The following is a 21593-nucleotide window of genomic DNA, read 5'->3' as shown; positions in this document are numbered from 1 at the left end:
CGGTAAGTAAATTCTTATTTTCTCTATCGTCCTAGTGGATGCTGGGGTTCCTGAAAGGACCATGGGGATTATACCAAAGCTCCCAAACGGGCGGGAGAGTGCGGATGACTCTGCAGCACCGAATGAGAGAACTCCAGGTCCTCTTTTGCCAGGATATCAAATTTGTATAATTTTACAAACGTGTTCTCCCCTGACCACGTAGCTGCTCGGCAGAGTTGTAATGCCGAGACCTCTCGGGCAGCCGCCCAAGATGAGCCCACCTTCCTTGTGGAATGGGCCTTAACCGATTTAGACTGTGGCAGGCCTGCCTCAGAATGTGCAAGTTGAATTGTGTTACAAATCCAACGAGCAATCGACTGCTTAGAAGCAGGCGCACCCAACTTGTTGGGTGCATACAGTATAAACAGCGAGTCAGATTTTCTGACTCCAGCTGTCCTGGAATATATTTTCAGGGCCCTGACAACTTCTAGCAACTTGGAGTCCTCCAAGTCCCTAGTAGGTGCAAGGCACCACAATAAGCTGGTTCAGGTGAAACACTGACACCACCTTAGGGAGAGAACTGGGGACGAGTCCGCAGCTCTGCCCTGTCCGAATGGACAAACAGATATGGGCTTTTTTGAGAAAAAACCACCAATTTGACACTCGCCTGGTCCAGGCCAGGGCCAAGAGCATGGTCACTTTTTATGTGAGATGCTGCAAATCCACATATTTGACTGGTTTTAAACCAATGTGATTTGAGAAATCCCAGAACTACGTTGAGATCCCACAGTGCCACTGGAGGCACAAAAAAGGGGTTTGTATATGCAATACTCCCTTGACAAACTTCTGGACTTCAGGAACTGAAGCCAATTCTTTCTGGAAGAAAATTTACAGGGCCGAATTTGAACCTTAATGGACCCCAAGTTGAGGCCCATAGACACTCCTGTTTGCAGGAAATGCAGGAAACGACCGAGTTGAAATTTCTTTGTGGGGCCTTCCTGGCCTCACACCACGCAACATATTTTCGCCACACGTGGTGATAATGTTGTGCGGTCACCTCCTTTCTGGCTTTGACCAGGGTAGGAATGACCTCTTCCGGAATGCCTTTTTTCCCTTAGGATCCGGCTTTCCATCGCCATGCCGACAAACGCAGCTGCGGTAAGTCTTGGAACAGACATGGTACTTGCTGAAGCAAGTCCCTTCTTAGCGGCAGAGGCCATAAGACCTCTGTAAGCATCTCTTGAAGTTCCGGGTACCAAGTCCTTCTTGGCCAATCCGGAGCCATGAGTATAGTTCTTACTCCTCTACGTCTTATAATTCTCAGCACCTTAGGTATGAGAAGCAGAGGAGGGAACACATACACCGACTGGTACACCCACGGTGTTACCAGAACGTCCACATCTATTGCCTGAGGGTCCCTTGACCTGGCGCAATACCTGTCCCGTTTTTTGTTCAGACGGGACGCCATCATGTCCACCTTTGGTATTTCCCAACGGTTTACAATCATGTGGAAAAAACTTCTCAATGAAGTTTCCACTCTCCCGGGTGGAGGTCGTGCTGAGGAAGTCTGCTTCCCAGTTTCCATTCCCGGGATGAAAAACTGCTGACAGTGTTATCACATGATTTTCCGCCCAGCGAAAAGTCCTTGCAGTTTCTGCCATTGCCCTCCTGCTTCTTGTGTCGCCCTGTCTGTTTACGTGGGCGACTGCCGTGATGTTTTTCCCACTGGATCAATACCGGCTGACCTTGAAGCAGAGGTCTTGCTAAGCTTAGAGCATTATAAATTTACCCTTAGCTCCAGTATATTTATGTGGAGAAAAGTCTCCATACTTGATCACACTCCCTGGAAATTTTTCCCTTGTGTGACTGCTCCCCAGCCTCTCAGGCTGGGCTCCGTGGTTACCAGCATCCAATCCTGAATGCCGAATCTGCGGCCCTCTAGAAGATGAGCACTCTATAACCACCACAGGAGAGACACCCTTGTCCTTGGATATTGGGTTATCCGCTGATGCATCTGAAGATGCGATCCGGACCATTTGTCCAGCAGATCCCACTGAAAAGTTCTTACGTGAAATCTGCCGAATGGAATTGCTTCGTAGGAAGCCACCATTTTTACCAGGACCCTTGTGCAATGATGCACTGTTTTTAGGAGGTTCCTGACTTGCTCGGATAACTCCCTGGCTTTCTCTTCCGGGAGAAACACCTTTTTCTGGACTGTGTCCAGAATCATCCCTAGGCACAGCAGACGTGTCGTCGGGATCAGCTGCGATTTTGGAATATTTAGAATCCACCCGTGCTGATTTTAGCAGTATCCGAGATAGTGCTACTCCGACCTCCAACTGTTCCCTGGACTATGCCCCTATCAGGAGATCGTCCAAGTAAGGGATAATTAAGACGCCTTTTCTTCGAAGAAGAATCATCAATTCGGCCATTACCTTGGTAAAGACCCCGGGGTGCCGTGGACAATCCAAACGGCAGCGTCTGAAACTGATAGTGACAGTTCTGCACCACGAACCTGAGGTACCCTTAGTGAGAAGGGCAAATTTGGGACATAGAGGTAAGCATCCCTGATGTCCCGGGACACTATATAGTCCCCTTCTTCCTGGTTCGTTATCACTGCTCTGAGTGACTTCATCTTAATTTGAACCTTTGTAAGTGTTCAAAAAAAATTTTTTAGAATAAGTCTCACCTAGCCTTCTGGCTTCAGTACCACAATATAGTGTGGAATAATACCCCTTTTCTGTAGTAGGAGGGGTAATTTAATTGTCACCTGCTGGGAACACAGCTTGTGAATTTTTTCCCATACTACCTCCTTGTCGGAGGGAGACTTGGTAAAGCAGACTTCAGGAGCCTGCGAAGGGGAAACGTCTCGACATTCCCATCTGTACCCCCGGGATACTACTTGTAGGATCCAGGGGTCCTGTACGGTCTCAGCGCCATGCTGAGAACTTGTCAGACGCGGTGGAACGCTTCTGTTCCTGGGAATAGGCTGCCTGTTGCAGTCTTCTTCCCTTTCCTCTATCCCTGGGCAGATATGATCTTATAGGGACGAGAGGACTGAGGCTGAAAAGACGGTGTCTTTTTCTGCAGAGATGTGACTTAGGGTAAAAAACGGTGGATTTTCCAGCAGTTGCCGTGACCACCAGGTCCGATGGACCGACCCCAAACAAGTCCTCTTCCTTTATACGGCCATACTGTGCCGTTTGGAATCTGCATCACCTGACCACTGTCGTGTCCATAACATCTTCTGGCCGTTATGGACATCGCGTTTATTCATGATGCCAGAGTGCAAATATCCCTCTGTGCATCTCGCATATATAGAAATGCTCTATAGTCAATAAAATACTGTCCCTGTCAAGGGTATCAATATTTTTAGTCAGGGAATCCGACCAAGCCACCCTAGCTCTGCACATCCAGGCTGAGGCGATCGCTGGCCGCAGTATAACACCAGTATGTGTGTATATACTTTTTATTATATTTTCCAGCCTTGTCAGCTGGTCCTTGAGGACGGCCCTATCTATAGACGGTACCGCCACTTATTTTGATAAGCGTGTGAGCGCCTTATCCACCTTAAGGGGTGTTTCCCAACGCGCCCTAACTTCTGGCGGGAAAGGGTATACCGCCCATAATTTTCTATCGGGGGGAACCCACGCATCATCACACACTTTATTTAAATTATCTGATTCAGGAAAAACTATGGTAGTTTTTTCACATCCCACATAATACCCTCTTTTGTGGTACTTGTAGTATCAGAAATACGTAACACCTCCTTCATTGCCTTTAACGTGTGGCCCTAATAAGGAATACGTTTGTTTATTCACCGTCGACACTGGATTCAGTGTCCCTGTCTGTGTCTGTGTCAACCGACTAAAGTAAACGGGCGTTTTAAAACCCTTGACGGTGTTTTTGAGACGTCTGGACCGTACTAATTGTTTGTCGGCCGTCTCATGTCGTCAACCGACCTTGCAGCGTGTTGACATTATCACGTAATTTCCTAAATAAGCCATCCATTCCGGTGTCGACTCCCTAGAGAGTGACATCACCATTACAGGCAATTGCTCCGCCTCCTCACCAACATCGTCCTCCTACCTGTCGACACACACGTACCGACACACAGCACACACACAGGGAATGCTCTGATAGAGGACAGGACCCACTAGCCCTTTGGAGAGACAGAGGGAGAGTTTGCCAGCACACACCAAAAACGCTATAATTATATAGGGACAACCTTATATAAGTGTTTTCCCTTATAGCATCTTAATATATATATAAGCATATCGCCAAATTAGTGCCCCCCCTCTCTGTTTTAACCCTGTTTCTGTAGTGCAGTGCAGGGGAGAGCCTGGGAGCCTTCCCTCCAGCCTTTCTGTGAGGGAAAAGGGCGCTGTGTGCTGAGGAGATAGGCCCCGCCCCTTTTTCGGCGGCCTCGTCTCCCGCTCTTAACGGATTCTGGCAGGGGTTAAATATCTCCATATAGCCTCCGGAGGCTATATGTGAGGTATTTTTAGCCAAAATAGGTATTCATTTGCCTCCCAGGGCGCCCCCCTCCCAGCGCCCTGCACCCTCAGTGACTGCCGTGTGAAGTGTGCTGAGAGGAAAATGGCGCACAGCTGCAGTGCTGTGCGCTACCTTTAGAAGACTGAGGAGTCTTCTGCCGCCGATTCTGGACCTCTTCTTACTTCAGCATCTGCAAGGGGGCCGGCGGCAAGGCTCCGGTGACCATCCAGGCTGTACCTGTGATCGTCCCTCTGGAGCTGATGTCCAGTAGCCAAGAAGCCAATCCATCCTGCACGCAGGTGAGTTCACTTCTTCTCCCCTAAGTCCCTCGTTGCAGTGATCCTGTTGCCAGCAGGACTCACTGTAAAATAAAAAACCTAAGCTAAACTTTCCTAAGCAGCTCTTTAGGAGAGCCACCTAGATTGCACCCTTCTCGGCCGGGCACAAAATCTAACTGGCTTGGAGGAGGGTCATAGGGGGAGGAGCCAGTGCACACCACCTGATCCTAAAGCTTTACTTTTTGTGCCCTGTCTCCTGCGGAGCCGCTATTCCCCATGGTCCTTTCAGGAACCCCAGCATCCACTAGGACGATAGAGAAATAAGATTTTAAATCTACCGGTAAATCTTTTTCTCGTAGTCCGTAGAGGATGCTGAGGACTTCGTAAGGACCATGGGGACAGACGGGCTCCGCAGGAGACATGGGCACTTTAAGAAAGACTTTAGGATTTGGGTGTGCACTGGCTCCTCCCTCTATGCCCCTCCTCCAGACCTCAGTTAGATAAACTGTGCCCAGAGGAGACGGACAGTACTAGGAAAGGATTTTTGTTAAACCAAGGGCAAGATTCATACCAGCCCACACCAATCACACCGTATAACTTGTGATAAACTTACCAGTTAACAGTATGAAATTCAACATAGCTTCAGTCGGAAACTGAAAGCAACCATAACATAACCCTTATGTAAGCAAAACTATATACAAGTCTTGCAGTAGTCCGCACCTGGGACGGGCGCCCAGCATCCTCTACGGACTACGAGAAAAAGATTTACAGGTAGGTTTAAAATCTTATTTTCTCTTACGTCCTAGAGGATGCTGGGGACTCCGAAAGGACCATGGGGATTATACCAAAGCTCCCAAACGGGCGGGAGAGTGCGGATGACTCTGCAGTACCGATTGAGCAAACAGGAGGTGCTCCTCAGCCAGGGTATCAAATTTGTAGAATTTCGCAAACGTGTTTGCCCCTGACCAAGTAGCCGCTCGGCTCCAGCTGTAGTGCCGAGACCCCTCAGGCAGCCGCCCAAGAAGAGCCCACTTTCCTAGTGGAATGGGCCTTGACTGATTTAGGTAACGGCAATCTAGCCGTTGTATGCGCCTGCTGAATCGTGGTACAGATCCAGCGAGCAATAGTCTGCTTTGACGCAGGAGCGCCAACCTTGCTGGCTGCATACAGGATAAACAGCGCTTCAGTTTTCCTGACTTAGGCCGTCCTGGCCACATAAATTTTCAAAGCCCTGACTACATCCAGATACTCTGAATCCTCCAAGTCTCGTGTAGCCACCGGCACCACAATAGGTTGGTTCATATGAAAGGATGACACCACCTTAGGCAAGAAATGAGGACGGTCCGCAATTCTGCCCTATCCATATTGAAAACTAGATAGGGGCTTTTGTGAGACAAAGCCGCCAATTCTGACACTCGCCTAGCCGAAGCTAAGGTCAACAACATGACCACCTTCCAAGTGAGATATTTTAACTCTACTGTCTGAAGTGGTTCAAACCAGTGCGACTTAAGGAAACTAAAAACCACGTTAAGGTCCCAAGGCGCCACCGGAGGTACAAAAGGAGGCCGAATATGAAGCACTCCCTTTACAAAAGTTTGTATTTCTGGAAGTGAAGCCAATTCTTTTTGAAAGAAAATGGACAATGCCGAAATCTGAACCTTAATGGAGCCTAATTTTAGGCCCAAATTCACTCCAGTTTGTAGAAAGTGAAGGAAACGGCCCAGAAGGAATTCTTCCGTAGGAGCATTCCTGGCCTCACACCAAGCAACATATTTACGCCATATACGGTGATAATGTTTAGCTGTCACATCCTTCTTAGCCTTTATCAGAAGAGGAATGACCTCATCCAGAAATGCCCTTCTCTGCTAGGAACCGGCGTTCAACCGCCATGCCGTCAAACGCAGCCGCGGTAAGTCTTGGAACAGACAGGGCCCCTGTTGCAACAGGTCCTGTCTTAGAGGAAGAGGCCACGGATCTTCTGTGAGCATCTCCTGCAATTCCGGGTACCAGGCCCTTCGTGGCCAATCTGGAACAATGAGAATTGTCCGAACTCCTCCTTTTCTTATTATTCTCAACACCTTTGGGATGAGAGGAAGAGGAGGAAAAAATAAGAATTTACTCACCGGTAATTCTATTTCTCGTAGTCCGTAGTGGATGCTGGGAACTCCGTAAGGACCATGGGGAATAGCGGGCTCCGAAGGAGGCTGGGCACTCTAGAAAGATTTATGACTACCTGGTGTGCACTGGCTCCTCCCACTATGACCCTCCTCCAAGCCTCAGTTAGGACACTGTGCCCGGACGAGCTGACATAATAAGGAAGGATTTAGAATCCCGGGTAAGACTCTTACCAGCCACACCGTACAACTCGTGATACTATATCCAGTTTGACAGTATGAAAAACAACTGAGCCTCTCAACAGATGGCTCAACAATAACCCTTTAGTTAGATTAGTTAACAATAACTATTTACAAGTATTGCAGACAATCCGCACTTGGGATGGGCGCCCAGCATCCACTACGGACTACGAGAAATAGAATTACCGGTGAGTAAATTCTTATTTTCTCTGACGTCCTAGTGGATGCTGGGAACTCCGTAAGGACCATGGGGATTATACCAAAGCTCCCAAACGGGCGGGAGAGTGCGGATGACTCTGTAGCACCGAATGAGAGAACTCCAGGTCCTCCTCAGCCAGGGTATCAAATTTGTAGAATTTTGCAAACGTGTTTGCCCCTGACCAAGTAGCTGCTCGGCAAAGTTGTAAAGCCGAGACCCCTCGGGCAGCCGCCCAAGATGAGCCCACCTTCCTTGTGGAATGGGCATTTACAGATTTTGGCTGTGGTATGCCTGCCACAGAATGTGCAAGCTGAATTGTACTACAAATCCAGCGAGCAATAGACTGCTTAGAAGCAGGAGCACCCAGCTTGTTGGGTGCATACAGGATAAAAAGCGAATCAGATTTTCTGACTCCAGCCGTCCTGGAAACATATATTTTCAGGGAATAAAAAAAGAAATACCCTAAGGTATTACTACTCCCAGGCGCTTGATGCGAGGTTCACCACAGCAGCTGTATATAAACAGGGGTTGGTCAGACCCCTAATGATATAAACAATAAAAAAGATAAAAAAGATATTAGCGTTAATGGTCACAAAGTGCAAAGGTGTGTCACAATTAAATCACAATTTATTATACGAGTAAAAATTGTAAAAAGCAATACATACTGGTGGTTAATACCACATAAAAACACTTAAATAAAAGAAATTGTGTAACTCCCAATAGTATGTTATCCTTATGGAAAGTTTGGCAGAAAATGGACCTGTTCCTATAAGAGTCCCCTTGATTAATAAGGTTCAATGTCCTATTCGTGGATTGAATAGTTACCACCAACGTGTCTCGAGGCAATTAGGCGAATCTGCGTCCGCAAAGTGCTGTTCCTCGGCGGATGGTAAATGATGGCTTTCCACGATGGAATAGGAATGTCCTTATATCCGATGGAAATTTTCAACGGAGACTTGGTCCAGGTCCAAGGATTCCAAGAGATGTGGGAGTATACACAAGCAGGAAGGTCCCAGGGCCCTGACAACGTCTAGCAACTTGGAGTCCTCCAATTCACTAGTAGCCGCCGGCACCACAATAGGCTGGTTCAGGTGAAACACTGACACCACCTTAGGGAGAAATTGGGGACGAGTCCTCAACTCTGCCCTATCCATATGGAAAATCAGATAAGGGCTTTTACATGATAAAGCCGCCAATTCTGACACTCGCCTGGCTGAAGCCAAGGCTAATAACATGACCACTTTCCACGTGAGATATTTCAGATCCACGGTTTTTAGTGGCTCAAACCAATGTGATTTTAAGAAACTCAACATCACGTTGAGATCCCAAGGTGCCACAGTAGGCACAAACGGGGGCTGAATATGCAGCACTCCTTTCACAAATGTCTGAACTTCAGGTACTGAAGCTAGTTCTTTTTGCAAGAAAATCGACAGAGCCGAGATCTGTACTTTAATGGAGCCTAGTTTTAGGCCCATATCCACTCCTGCTTGCAGGAAATGCAGAAATCGACCTAGTTGAAATTCCTCTGTTGGGGCCTTATTGGCCTCGCACCATGCAACATATTTCCGCCATATGCGGTGATAATGCGTTGCCGTAACATCTTTCCTGGCCTTAATAAGCGTAGGAATGACTTCTTCCGGAATACCCTTTTCCTTTAGGATCCGGTGTTCAACCGCCATGCCGTCAAACGCAGCCGCGGTAAATCTTGGAACAGACAGGGCCCCTGCTGTATCAGGTCCTGTCTGAGTGGTAGAGGCCACGGGTCCTCTGAGAGCATCTCTTGAAGTTCCGGGTACCACGCTCGTCTTGGCCAATCCGGAACCACGAGAATTGTGTTTACTCCTCGCTTTCTTATTATTCTCAATACCTTTGGAATGAGAGGCAGAGGAGGGAACACACAAACCGACTGGTACACCCACGGTGTCACTAGAGCGTCCACAGCTATCGCCTGAGGGTCCCTTGACCTGGCGCAATATCTTTTTAACTTTTTGTTGAGATGGGACGCCATCATGTCCACCTGTGGTTTTTCCCAACGGTTTACCAGCATCTGGAAGACTTCTGGGTGAAGTCCCCACTCTCCCGGGTGGAGGTCGTGTCTGCTGAGGAAGTCTGCTTCCCAGTTGTCCACTCCCGGAATGAACACTGCTGACAGTGCTAGTACATGATTCTCCGCCCATCGGAGAATTCTTGTGGCTTCTGCCATCGCCATCCTGCTTCTTGTGCCGCCCTGTCGATTTACATGGGCGACTGCCGTGATGTTGTCTGACTGGATCAGCACCGGCTGGTGTAGGAGCAGGGATCTTGCTTGACTTAGGGCATTGTAGATGGCCCTTAGTTCCAGAATATTTATGTGAAGGGAAGTCTCCTGACTCGACCCTAGTCCTTGGAAGTTTCTTCCCTGTATGACTGCCCCCCAGCCTCGAAGGCTGGCATCCGTTGTCACCAGGACCCAGTCCTGTATGCCGAACCTGCGGCCCTCTAGAAGATGGGCACTCTGCAGCCACCACAGTAGGGACACCCTGGTTCTTGGAGACAGGGTTATTAAGCGATGCATCTGAAGATGCGATCCGGACCACTGGTCCAACAGGTCCCACTGAAAGATTCTGGCATGGAACCTGCCGAAGGGAATTGCTTCGTAAGAAGCCACCATCTTTCTCAGGACCCGTGTGCAGCGATGCACTGATACCTGTTTTGGTTTCAGGAGGTCTCTGACTAGAGATGACAACTCCCTGGCTTTCTCCTCCGGGAGAAACACTTTCTTCTGGACTGTATCCAGAATCATACCCAGGAACAGTAGCCGTGTCGTCGGAACCAGCTGTGACTTTGGGATATTCAGAATCCAGCCGTGCTGGTGCAGCACCTCCTGAGATAGTGCTACTCCCACCAACAACTGTTCCTTGGACCTCGCTTTTATTAGGAGATCGTCCAAGTACGGGATAATTAAAACTCCCTTTTTTCGAAGGAGTATCATCATTTCCGCCATAACCTTGGTAAATACCCTCGGTGCCGTGGCAGCGTCTGGAATTGGTAATGGCAATCCTGTACCACAAATCTGAGGTACTCCTGGTGAGGATGGTAAATGGGGACATGCAAGTAAGCATCCTTGATGTCCAGGGATACCATGTAATCCCCCTCGTCCAGGCTTGCAATAACCGCCCTGAGCGATTCCATCTTGAACTTGAATTTTTTTATGTACGTGTTCAAGGATTTTAAATTTAAAATGGGTCTCACCGAACCGTCCGGTTTCGGTACCACAAATAGTGTGGAATAATAACCCCGGCCTTGTTGAAGTAGGGGTACCTTGATTATCACCTGCTGGGAATACAGCTTGTGAATTGCCGCTAGCACCGCCTCCCTGTCTGAGGGAGCAATCGGCAAGGCAGATTTTAGGAACCGGTGGGGTGGGGACGCCTCGAATTCCAGTTTGTACCCCTGAGATACTATTTGCAGGATCCAGGGATCCACCTGTGAGCGAGCCCACTGATCGCTGAAATTCTTGAGGCGACCCCCCACCGTACCTGGCTCCGCCTGTGGAGCCCCACCGTCATGCGGCGGACTTGGAAGAAGAAGCGGGGGAGGACTTTTGCTCCTGGGAACCTGCGGTTTGTTGCAGCCTTTTTCCCCTACCTCTGCCTCTGGACAGAAAGGACCCCCCCCCCTGCGCCCTGCACCCTCAGTGACCGGAGTATGAAGTGTGTATGAGGAGCAATGGCGCACAGCTGCAGTGCTGTGCGCTACCTTGGTGAAGACTGATGTCTTCTGCCGCCGTTTTTCCGGACCTCTTCTTGCTTCTGGCTCTGTAAGGGGGACGGCGGCGCGGCTCCGGGACCGAACACCAAGGACTGGGCCTGCGGTCGATCCCTCTGGAGCTAATGGTGTCCAGTAGCCTAAGAAGCCCAATCCGGCTGCAAGCAGGCGAGTTCGCTTCTTCTCCCCTTAGTCCCTCGCTGCAGTGAGCCTGTTGCCAGCAGGTCTCACTGAAAATAAAAAACCTAAATCTATACTTTCTTTCTAAGGGCTCAGGAGAGCCCCTAGTGTGCATCCAACCTCGGCCGGGCACAAAATCTAACTGAGGCTTGGAGGAGGGTCATAGTGGGAGGAGCCAGTGCACACCAGGTAGTCCTAAATCTTTCTAGAGTGCCCAGCCTCCTTCGGAGCCCGCTATTCCCCATGGTCCTTACGGAGTTCCCAGCATCCACTAGGACGTCAGAGAAACATATACTGAGTGGAACACCCACGGTGTCACTAGTGCGTCCACCGCTACCGTCAGAGGGTCTCTTGACCTGGCGCAATACCTTTGCAGTTTTTTGTTTAGGCGGGACGCCATCATGTCTATCTGGGGCAGACCACACTGGCTTGCAATCTGTGTGAAGACTTCCTGATGAAGTCCCCACTCTCCCGGATGCAGGTCGTGCCTGCTGAGGAAGTCTGCTTCCCAGTTGTCCACTCCCGGAATGAACACTGCTGATAGGGCGCTTACATGGTTTTCTGCCCAGCGTAGAATCTTTGTGGCTTCCGCCATTGCCACTCTGCTCTTTGTGCCGCCCTGGCGGTTTACATGAGCTACTGCGGTGATGCTGTCTGACTGGATCAGAAATGGTAAGTCGCGAAGCAAAGTCTCCGCTTGACGAAGGCCGTTGAATATGGCCCTTAGCTCCAGGACGTTCATATGAAGACAAGTCTCCTGACTTGACCAAAGACCAAGGAAGTTCCTTCCTTGTGTGACTGCACCCCAACCTCGGAGGCTCGCGTCCGTGGTCACCAGGACCCAGTCCTGAATGCCGAATCTGCGGCCCTCTAGAAGGTGAGCACTCTGCAGCCACCACTGGAGAGACACCCCGTCCCTGGGGGACAGTGTGATCAACCGATGTATTTGTAGATGCGACCCGGACCATTTGTCCAGTAGGTCCCATTGGAAGGTCCGTGCATGGAACCTGCCGAATGGAATGGCCTCGTAAGATGCCACCATCTGTCCCAGGACTCGCGTGCAGTGATGCACTGACACCTGTTTTGGTTTCAATAGGTTCCTGACCAAAGTCACGAGTTCTTGAGCCTTTTCTATCAGCAGATACACCCTTTTCTGGTCCGTACCCAGAATCATGCCCAAGAAGGGCAGACGAGTCGTAGGAACCAGATGCGACTTCGGGATATTGAGAATCCAGCCGTGTTGCTGTAACACCTTCAGTGAAAGTGACAAGCTGTTCAGTAATTGTTCTCTTGATCTCGCCTTTATGAGGAGATCGTCCAAGTACGGGATAATTGTGACACCTTGCTTGCGCAGGAGCACCATCATTTCCGCCATTACCTTGGTGAAAATTCTCGGGGCTGTGGAAAGCCCAAACGGCAACGTCTGAAATTGGTAATGACAATCCTGTACCGCAAATCTCAGGTACGCCCGATGAGGTGGATATATGGGAACATGAAGGTATGCATCCTTTATGTCCAGAGATACCATAAAATCTCCCCCTTCCAGGCTGGCAATGACCGCCCTGAGCGATTCCATCTTGAATTTGAACCTTTTCAAGTATAGGTTCAGGGATTTTAAATTTAAAATGGGTCTGACCGAACCGTCCGGTTTCGGGACCACAAACAGGGTTGAGTAATATCCTCTGCCCTGTTGAAGCGGGGGAACCTTGACCACCACCTGTTGAAGATACAATTTGTCGATTGCATTTAACACTATCTCCCGTTCTTGAGGAGACGTTGGCAGAGCCGATTTCAAAAACCGGCGAGGAGGCACCTCTTCGAATTCCAGTTTGTAACCTAGGGAAACAATTTCTATTGCCCAGGGATCCACCTGTGAGTGGGCCCAGATGTGGCTGAAAATTCGAAGATGTGCCCCCACTGGGGCGGACTCCCTTAGTGGAGCCCCAGCGTCATGTGGTGGATTTTGCAGAGGCCGGGGAGGACTTCTGTTCCTGGGAACTAGCTGTGTTGTGCAGCTTTTTCCCTCTGCCCTTACCTCTTGCAAGAAAGGCCGTGGATCGTCCTTTCTTGTTTCTATTTGATCGAAAGGACTGCATTTGATAATGCGGTGCTTTTTTAGGTTGTGAGGGAATATAAGGTAAAAAAATAGGATTTTGGTACTTACCAGGTAAATCCTTTTCTTTGAATCCATAGGGGTCACTGGAGTACTCTTGGGATATGGACGGGCTTCCGTAGGAACACAGCACTGAATATTTAAATTTAGTAACACTCCACCCCTCCATATCCCCGAGCACTTACTCAGTGTTTTTTACTGAGCCGAACAGGAATTAAGAGAGGTTAATAATGGAGTATTACATATAACATAACTGACAATAACGAAGTTAACCCATAACGTTACTGACAACTAACAGTTGACACCCTAACCAGCACTTGTAACTTGAACCAGTCGGTGAAAATGTGTTACCATAAGATCCTCAGAACTAACCCCAAGTAAGTAAACTGCTCTGGGTGGGCGTCCAGTGACCCCTATGGATTCAAAGAAAAGGATTTACCTGGTAAGTACCAAAATCCTATTTTCTTTTTCATCCACTAGGGGTCACTGGAGTACTCTTGGGACGTACCAAAGCTTCCCCCGTGGGCGGGAGAGCAGTTTGGCACTTGTAACACTAGGCGGCCAAAGCTAGATGCTGATGCCGCAAAAGTATCAAACTTGTAAAAGCGCACAAACGTGTGCACTGAAGACCATGTAGCCGCCCGGCAAAGCTGCGTCGCAGAAGCCCCACGACCAGCTGCCCATGAAGTTCCCACAGAACGTGTGGAATGAGCGGTTACTGACGTAGGCGGTTGTAACCTAGCATGAAGGTAAGCCTGGCGTATGGTCAGTTTTATCCATCTGGATAAAGTTTGTTTAGATGCTGGCCAACCCATCTTGGCAGCATCATAGAGAACAAATAACGTATCCGTCTTACGAACTGAAGACGTTCGGGATACATAAACGCGTAATGCGCGAACCACATCCAGAGTTCCGGAATGTGCTGTCAACACAGGAACTACTATTGGTTGATTGATGTGAAAAGATGACACTACCTTTGGTAAGAAGGCGGGATTCGTCCGAAGTTCCGCTCTGTCATCATGAAACACCAAATACGGTGGCTTGCATGACAAGGCACCCAAATCCGAAACACGCCTTGCCGAAGCTAAGGCTAAGAGAAAAATTGTTTTCCAAGTGAGAAACTTTATATCCACTTGTTGTAAGGGTTCAAAATATGAAGACTGTAAGAACTCCAAAACCAGATTCAAGTCCCATGGCGCTGTAGGTGGAATGAAAGGAGGCTGTACCCTGATTACACCTTGGAGAAAGGTGCGTATAGACGGCAATAGAGCCAATCGTCTTTGAAAGTAAATTGACAAAGCAGATACCTGCACCTTTAGTGTAGATAAACGCAATCCTCCATCTAAGCCTGATTGTAGAAACAACAAAAGGCGGCATAACTTGAAAGCTGATGTCGGAAATTTCCGAGCTTCACACCAACCTATATAGGCTCGCCATATTCTGTAATAATGAGCTGCCGTAACCGGCTTTCTAGCTCGTAACATGGTTGGTATAACTGAATCTGGAATGCCCTCTCTTTTTAAGAGGGCGGTCTCAACAGCCACCCCGTCAAACGCAGCCGCGCTAAATCGGGGTAAAGAAAAGGACCCTGTTGTAACAGGTCTGGACGTATCGGGAGCGGCCACGGATCGTCTGCGAGTAATCCTCGAAGATCCGAGAACCAAGCTCTCCGAGGCCAATGAGGCGCCACTAGTATGACTGTGAGCGACTCTCTTTTGATCCGTTTTAGCACCAGAGGGAGCAGCGGAAACGGTGGAAACAGATACACCAGACTGTACGGCCACGCGACAGTGAGAGCATCCACCGCGACTGCCTTTGGATCTCTTGTTCTGGACACATACTGGGGCGTTTGATGATTGTGTCGAGATGCCATCAGGTCCACCTGAGGATAACCCCATCGCTGAACCAACATGTGAAACACTTCTGGATTTAATGACCATTCGCCTGGGTGAAGATCCCGACGACTGAGATAATCCGCTTCCCAGTTGTCCACTCCCGGAATGAACACGGCCGACAATATCACCTGGTGGTATTCTGCCCAATTGAGGATTCGAGCTACTTCCCGCATTGCCATGCGGCTTCTCGTTCCTCCTTGTTTGTTGATGTATGCGACCGCTGTCGCATTGTCCGACTGCACTTGGACAGGCTGAGAGCGAACCATGTGCACCGCTTGTCGTAGCGCATTGAAAATCGCGCGGAGTTCTAGAACATTTATTGACAGCAATTTTTCGTGATCCGCCCAGAGACCCTGGAGCTGACAATTTTGAATTACCGCTCCCCAACCTCTGAGACTGGCGTCCGTAGTTAGAATTATCCAATTGCAAACTCCGAACCGTCTTCCTGCGGTTAAATTGTGTTCCTTGAGCCACCATAGCAGAGAAACTCTTGCTATTGGTGACAACCTCACTCTGTGGTGAATCTGCAGATGCGAGCCCGACCACTGGGCAAGCACGTTCAGCTGAAATGGACGAGAGTGAAATCTCCCGAACTGAAGCGCCTCGAAAGCTGCCACCATTGTGCCTAACAGGCGAATGCACAAGTGTACCGACACTGTGCGTGGTTTGAGTACTAATTGTACTAGATGGCGTAGCATTTGTACTTTCTGTTGTGGTAGGTAAATCCTTTGATTGACCGTATCGAGAATCATACCTAGGAACTGAAGGCGTTGAGACGGAATCAGATGTGATTTCTTGAAATTGACAATCCAACCGTGGTGAACCAATACATTGTAAGTTAGCAGCGCATGTTGGGTAAGTATCTGTTGAGACGGAGCTTTGATGAGCAGATCGTCTAAATACGGAACTATCGTCACTCCCAGGGATCTGAGGTGAGCTATCATCACAGACATTACTTTGGTGAATACCCGAGGCGCTGATGACAGGCCAAACGGCAGAGCCTGAAACTGGTAATGGTTCTGGCGTATTGCAAATCGTAAGAATTTCTGATGAGGCTGCCAAATTGGAATGTGTAAGTACGCATCCTTGAGGTCTAGCGCAATCATAAATTCCTTGGTCTCTAACCCCGCAATCACCGACCGTAGAGACTCCATTTTGAATCTGTAGTAAGTTACGTACTGATTGAGGCCCTTTAAGTTCAATATTGGTCTGACTGAGCCATCCGGCTTCGGGACCACAAATAGACTTGAATAATAACCCTGACCCTGTTGGTGTACAGGGACCGGAATCAACACTGCCGAATCCAGTAAGGACTGAATGGCAATTTGCAAAACTGTCCTCTTGTCGTCCGACAGAGGCAAACCTGTCTTGAAAAACCGCAGAGGCGGAAGACAGTCGAACTCTATTTTGTAACCTTTTAACACTAAATTGCGAATCCAGCCCTCCGCGGACGTGTGGAACCACGCCCCATGGAACGTGTGAAGGCGTGCTCCCACAATTGGAGATCCGAGATGGGCTGGTAACCCGTCATGCCACTGGCTTGTCGGTAACCTTAGCGTCTTGGCGAGTTGTGTTGGTTTGACGGAAACCACGTCCTCGACCACGTCTAGCTGGCGTGGCGGATCCTCTGCCACGTCCTCGAAAGGGCTGAGGTCTAAAGGATTTGAACGAAGGTCCAGCGTACCTTCTTCTTGGCGCAGGTGGAGGCAATGGTAAGAACACAGACTTACCTCCCGTAGCCTCCTTAATCCATGCGTCCAATTCTGGACCAAACAACTTCTTGCCATCGTAAGGCAACGCCTCTATACTTCGTTTGACCTCTGCCTCCGCTTGATAAGTACGCAGGTAGAGTGCTCTTCGTGCCGTAACTAGCGAAGATGAAATACGAGAAGTGAGCTGACAGACGTCAGTAGACGCTGTACAGAGATACTCTACAGCCTCAATCATTTGATTCACCTGAATTATCAGGTTTTCGTCATGTAAAGCCGATTTGAGTTCTGTAAGCCATATTATGAGCGCCTTAGTGACCCAAATGCCAACCAATCCAGGTCTTAGCATCACACCTGCTGCTACATACATGGATTTAAGCATAGTTTCTATCTTACGATCTGACGGATCTTTAAGCGTAGTAGCTGATGGCACTGGTATGGTTAATTTCTTGGTAAGCTTTGACACTGAAGAATCAACTATTGGTGGATTCTCCCATGTACCCGTTACCGATTCTGGAAACGGATAACTAGACTTAAATCTGCGAGGTATAGAAAACCGTTTATCTGGATTCTGTCTGGATTCTACTAACATCTGATTTAGAGAATCCGACACAGGAAAACTTACTGGCGTCTTCCGTCGTTTAGTAAATATGACCTGATCATTGGTGAGAGGCTGCTCAGCTTCAGGAAACCTTAGCGACTGCCGTACCGCTCTGATGAGATCATCAATGCCGGAACTGTTAACATCCTCGCCGTCTGACTCCACTTCGCCCTCCTCCCCCTCATCGTGTTCCGTGAGGTCTGGGATGGAATCGTCAGACTGCAACATAGCAGACACTGGAAAATCATAAGACATATGAAAATTATCCCGTTTGCCCAAAATGGATTTGGACCCTACGCAAGGCTGAGACGCCTCCGGTAGTTCTGGCGGTCTCACCCTAGACTCAGCTCTTAGCGTTTCTCGCTCCAGACGAGCAGCGGTCATTTCTGTCTGAAATTTCTCCAGTACATTTACTAACATACCCCACGGAGGGTCCGGTGATGAAATTGGTTGCAAAACCGGAGCAGAAATGGTATTCTGAACGGAATCCACAAAACATACGTTACATGTGGTAGATCCATCCGGTAACACACTGCCACATACTTTGCAAATATGCTTTTTAGCTAAGCATGTGTTGCCACGTGCAGCACAGAAAAAACACTGAGTAAGTGCTCGGGGATATGGAGGGGTGGAGTGTTACTAAATTTAAATATTCAGTGCTGTGTTCCTACGGAAGCCCGTCCATATCCCAAGAGTACTCCAGTGACCCCTAGTGGATGAAAAAGAAATTAGATTTGCCTGCCGTAGCAGTGGAGACCAGGTCAGAGAGACCTTCCCCAAACAATTACTCACCCTTGTAAGGTAAAACCTCCATATGCCTTTTTGAGTCGGCATCACCTGTCCATTGTCGGGTCCAAAGGACTCTTCTAGCCGAGATCGACATAGCGTTGATTCTCGAACCCAATAGACCAATGTCTCTTTGTGCGTCTCTCATATATAAGACAGTATCTTTTATATGTCCTAGGGTCAATAGGATGGTATCCTTATCTAGGGTATCAAATTCCGCTGTTAAGGTATCTGTCCATGCTGCTACAGCACTACACACCCATGCCGACGCAATAGCCGGTCTGAGTAAGGTACCTGAATGTGTATAAATGGACTTCAGGGTAAACTCCTGATTGCGATCAGCAGGATCCCTGAGGGTAGCCGTATCTTGGGAAGGCAGCGCTACCTTTTTGGATAAGCATGTCAAAGCTTTGTCCACTCTAGGGGATGATTCCCACCGTATCCTGTCCGTTGGCGGGAAAGGATACGCCATAAGAATCCTTCTGGGAATCTGCAGTTTCTTGTTTGGAGATTCCCAAGCTTTTTCACATAACTCGTTCAGCTCATGTGAGGGGGGGGGGAATTTATCTCAGTTGTCTTTCCCTTATACTTGTGTACCCGCGTGTCAGGGACAGGGGGTTCCTCTGTGATATGCAAAACATCTTTGATTGCAATAATCATATATCGAATACATTTAGCCACCTTTGGCTGTAATTTTGCATCATCATAATCGACACTGGAGTCAGAATCCGTGTCAACTATTTGGGATAGTGGGCGCTTTTGGGACCCCGAAGGTCCCTGCGACATAGGTACAGGCATGGGTTGACTCCCTGACTGTTCTATAGCTTCAGCTTTATCCAATCTTTTGTGCAATAAATTTACATTGGCACTTAAAACATTCCACATATCCATCCAGTCAGGTGTCGGCGCCGTCAACGGCGACACCACATTCATTTGCTCCTCCTCCTCCCTCGAAAAGCCTTCTACCTCAGACATGTCGACACACACGTACAGACACACCACACACTCAGGGAACCCTCTTATCTGAGGACAGTTCCCCCACAAGGCCCTTAGGAGAGACAGAGAGAGAGTATGCCAGCACACACCCAGCGCTATAACAACCCAGGACAAAAAACACAATATTTATGTTTACCCAGATAGCGCTTTTATACTCAATTCGGCAATTATGTGCCCCCCCTCTAAGTTAAAACCCTCTTGTCACCGTGATCTAAGCAGGGGAGAGTCCGGGGAGCTTCCTCTCAGCGGTGCTGTGGAGAAAAAATGGCGCTGGTGAGTGCTGAGGGAGAAGCCCCGCTCCCTCGGCGGCGGGCTTCTGTCCCGCTCTAAAATACAAAACTTTGGCGGGGGCTCGTAGATATATACAGTGGCCGGCTATATATACCCATCTTTTGCCAGGAGAGGTTTATTTGCTGCCCAGGGCACCCGCCCCGCCCCCCCCCCCCCCCGCCGCGCGCCCTGCACCCTTACAGTGACACAGTATGTGAGGTGAATGGGAGCAATGGCGCACAGCTGCAGTGCTGTGCGTTACCTCAGTGAAGAACATTGAAGTCTTCTGCCGCCTCTGATGTCTTCTATTTCTCATACTCACGTGGCTTCTACCTTCAGCTCTGTGAGGAGGACGGCGGCGCGGCTCCGGGACGGACGGCGAGGATGAGACCTGCGTACCGATCCCTCTGGAGCTAATGGTGTCCAGTAGCCTAAGAAGCAGAGCCTTTCAACTCACAGAAGTAGGTCTGCTTCTCTGCCCTCAGTCCCACGATGCAGGGAGTCTGTTGCCAGCAGGCTCCCTGAAAATAAAAAACCTAACAAAATACTTTTTGTCAGAAACTCAGGAGAGCCTCTGAAAAGCACCCAGTCTCCTCTGGGCACAGTAATCAACTGAGGTCTGGAGGAGGGGCATAGAGGGAGGAGCCAGTGCACCCCCAATTCCTAAAGTCTTTCTTAAAGTGCCCATGTCTCCTGCGGAGCCCGTCTATCCCCATGGTCCTTACGGAGTCCCCAGCATCCTCTAGGACGTAAGAGAAATATACAAGTAGTTTACACAAAAATATAGAAGGATCGAACAAACAATTACTGATGCGACATGGTACCGGAGAGCTTTAGTTTAGAACGTTCAGTCTTAACAGTTATAGCACAGGAGTCCAGACAACTAGGTTACTCTATGTAACAGACACTGCTATACAGCTTTAAAACAGTCTGGACTGCATTCATTCAAAGGAACGTATCACCTCGATATTACAGGATACCCCAGGTAACTGTATTAAAGTCTGGACTCCATGGACTGACCACTTTGAAGGTGAACCAACTCTAGGAACTATCTTTTGACTTTGACATCTTGATCATGGTGATACACACAGACTGGTCCCACTACTCCACCTACGTTCCTAATTATTTATGTTACTTATGCTGTACTACACCCACACATGCTTTAGTTCACAGAAAAGCTACATAGTTTTTTCGAATATAGCTTTGCAACTTTAAATCACCCTGGCGATCTTTTATTAGTATGTTACATGATTGTTGTATTTGACCATGTCCTATTATCCATTGTGCCTTCATTATTGTTATTTGTATGTATATATTATACATATTCAAAGCACTAAAATATTTGAATAAACAGATTTTACAAAAAAAAAACAAAACAAAAACAACAACCCAAAAGCCAGATCAAAGTGTTGCGGATGGACCAGAACCGCATCAGGTACAGACCAAGTACATTCTATAGGAGTGACACTCTGGGAGAAAGCAGTATACACATGGAAGTTATATAGGTATTCCTGAAAGGGGATGTGGTTACGTCGCCAGCACCCGGGTTCCCGGTGGTCAGCATACAGATGCCAGGATCCCGAACACTCACAATGCCACCAGCCGGAATTCCAGCTAACAGGTTATTCCCACTCGTGGGTGTCCCACAACACCCATAGAGTGGGAATAGAACCTTTGGCAAAAGTAGCAAGCACGCTAGGGGCTGCGTAGCGCTCGCCCCCTGCCAGCATTCTGGCAGCCTGGATCCTGGCTGCTGGCAACGTATACCACACCCCCTGAAAGGGCAATGTCCATGTGCCATTAAATAATAACAATAAAAGTGAAGGGAAAAAACAAGCACACACGAGGCAACAGTAACTGAAGATCCTATGCTTAATTACACTTTGCCTCTAAGCAAGATCTACATGCACTACCATACAGAACAGAGTCCACCTGACCAAATTTTTATAAGAACTTGACTCCAAGCCAACAAAAGTAATATTTCAAATT

General features: G+C 48.6%; 1 protein-coding gene across 1 annotated transcript in view; it reads right to left on the bottom strand.

Moving 5' to 3' along the window:
• The window catches only part of ZC3H15 (zinc finger CCCH-type containing 15), a 169805-nt gene that overhangs the window by 120542 nt on the left and 27670 nt on the right, over positions 1-21593 (bottom strand). The window lies entirely within an intron of this gene.

This window comes from Pseudophryne corroboree, chromosome 7 (genome assembly GCF_028390025.1).
Source record: "Pseudophryne corroboree isolate aPseCor3 chromosome 7, aPseCor3.hap2, whole genome shotgun sequence".
Taxonomy (NCBI): Eukaryota; Metazoa; Chordata; class Amphibia; order Anura; family Myobatrachidae; genus Pseudophryne; species Pseudophryne corroboree.
Note: the sequence above shows the minus strand (reverse complement) of the source record. Positions and strands in the feature narration are given on the sequence as shown.